Source organism: Hipposideros armiger, unplaced genomic scaffold (genome assembly GCF_001890085.2).
Source record: "Hipposideros armiger isolate ML-2016 unplaced genomic scaffold, ASM189008v1 scaffold_380, whole genome shotgun sequence".
NCBI classification, from domain to species: Eukaryota; Metazoa; Chordata; class Mammalia; order Chiroptera; family Hipposideridae; genus Hipposideros; species Hipposideros armiger.
The window spans coordinates 453438-455846 of NW_017731730.1; the positions used below are offsets into that span (position 1 = coordinate 453438).

At 61.1% G+C, this 2409-nt stretch overlaps 1 protein-coding gene across 4 annotated transcripts in view; it reads right to left on the reverse strand.

Annotated features, from left to right (window-relative positions):
• SCN5A (sodium voltage-gated channel alpha subunit 5) overlaps nucleotides 1-487 on the reverse strand; it is a 95233-nt gene extending 94746 nt beyond the window's left edge. For all 4 annotated transcript variants that reach the window (XM_019662786.1, XM_019662788.1, XM_019662787.1 and 1 more), the window contains exon 1: nucleotides 335-487. The gene's annotated coding sequence lies outside the window, so the exon portion shown is untranslated. The remainder of the gene's footprint in view (nucleotides 1-334) is intronic.
• Nucleotides 488-2409: the final 1922 nt, after the last annotated feature.

Sequence of the window (2409 nt, forward strand, 5' to 3'; positions counted from 1 at the left end):
CTGCGCCGGGGTCGGCGGGGAAGCCGGGGCCGCAGCTCCCCCTCCCCCGGCCCTCGACAGCGCACAGGGAAACCCGGAAGGAAAGGAAAGGGGAGGGGGCGCGCAGCGATTAGAGACGCCCTCCTCCGGGGGATCCCCTCCAGCCAGGCAGCGCTTCGCCCCTTCTCCCCTTCCCACCCTCGGGGGCAAGGGTTGGCGGGGGAGCTGCCAGGCACAACCGGGACACAGGAGGGAGCGCGCAGGGGCTGCAGGCGGCGACCCTCGTGGAGGAAAGTTGGGCGGCGGCAGGCGGAAGGGGCTCGGGCCGGGCCGGGGCGGCAGGGCGCTTGCTCACCTGCTGGTCCCCCGGCTGGGGCCCCGGGATGGGCGGCTGCGGGTCGGCGCGGACTCGGCTCGGAGAGGGGCTCACGGCACTAGACGCAGTCTCAGCGGCCCCGGGGGCACGATCCCTGCATCCCACGGGCGCCGCCGCCGTCTCGGCTCCGCGTCTCAGCTCGGGCTCCGGGGCTCGGCGGGCGGCGCGGGCTAGGGCTGGGGGCGGGGTCGGGGGCGGGCCCCGCCTGGGCTCGGCCTGGGGCTTGGGGCCCCGGGCTGGCTCCGCCCAACAGCGACGCGCCTTGGGCTCCGCACGTGGCGCTCCGCCCGCCGAGAGGGAGAATACCTTGGCCCCCGCGGGGGAGCACACCCCCACACTGACCTGGGGGCGCCCTGCCACAGACTGCCGCCCACGAGGACACAGACAGACACACGTGGATACCGGCACACACTGGGGTACGCGCACAGCGACCTGGGGACGCTTTGCCGCAGAGAGCCACCCACGCGAACATGGACAGGCACACACCGACAAACACTGGCCGAAGTACACACACACATCCTCACTGACTTGGGGACCCTACACCAGACACCCTCCCCCACGGACACGGACGGTACACTGACATTCACACCCTGACACACTATGCTGAGGCAAACATACCCGACATACGCACACCTGCACACTGAAACAGACACACATTGACACACAGACACCCACATGGACACAGGCAGACACATCATTGACACACTGTCACTGAGGCAGACACTCTGACAAACTCAGTGACACCCACATGACTCGGAGACATACATCCACTGACACACTGACACACAGACACACGCTCACATAGAACCACATTCTCCTAGAGACACAAGCCCAGACAGTACACAAGCCTGCACAATGGTAGACACATGTACTGACACTTAGACACACTAACACACATGTGCTGACAGCAACACACACCCTGACCAGAAACAAGGACACGGACAACAGAGACACCCACACTGAAACACACACCCGGTTGAGCTACATACAACCCACACCTTGACACATGGGGACACTCACATGTTGACACTGAGATAGACACCATCTCTCACAGGAACACAGGGATCCGCACACTGACAAACACCATCACTCACACGCCCAGGCTGACCCGCAGGGAAACATACCCAGGAACACAACTCTTTGTATAAACAAAACAGGCCACCAGCTTTTGCCGACGGGCCAGTAACATCATTGGAAGGGATGGCGTGCTACACCCTGACGTTGGCCACTTCCCAGAGCATCACAGGAGTGTGTGGAGACACACACACACACACACACACACACACACACACACACACGCGCGCACGCGCACACACACACACCACACACACGTCTGTCTGCTTTCCCAGCAGCATTTTACTCTCCTAACACATTTTCAAGGCTCCTAGAAGTTAAGAATTGTTCTTGGAGGGCAAAAGGCTGTTGAGGTCTCAAATGAAGTGCTGTGTTTGGGAGCTCAGAGGTTGTGACCTGCCCTCCAGTACTTCGATCTTGGAGAAATCACCAGGGGATTATTGTCCCTTTGGGACCTGAATGTGTGGGGCTCCAGGGGTCACTGGGTGCCTTAGATATACAGTGATGAGCTGCATGTGCTTGCAGGAGGGGCCTGAATGAGGAAGAAAATCAGTCTACAGAAAATGTCAGGACACATGACCCTTTCTGGCCATGGGTCGGGTTGGGTGGTTGGCGGCCAGAGGGAAGAATCATCTACATTCGGGCTGCCTGCTTCCAGCCCCCTGACGGGCCTCAGACTGGCCAGCATCTCCCACTAGTGGCCAAAGGGGGAAGTGCAGGCAATCTCAACCAGCGCAGGGTGCGGGACCGACCACCTTCCCTGAGCTCACCTCCTACGTGGGAGGAGAGGGCAGGAGCAGTGGGGTCCTCCCTGGGGTCTTCCGCCACCGGCTTCTGGGCCCCAGAATGAAGACTCAAACTTGTAAACGGGTATTGGACCAAGCAGGAGGCTGAGCTAGAACGGAGGCTGCTGGAGGTGGGCATTAGAGAGCCCCCTGCTTTATCTACATATAGCAGAGGTGGGCTTTTCACATTTCTCC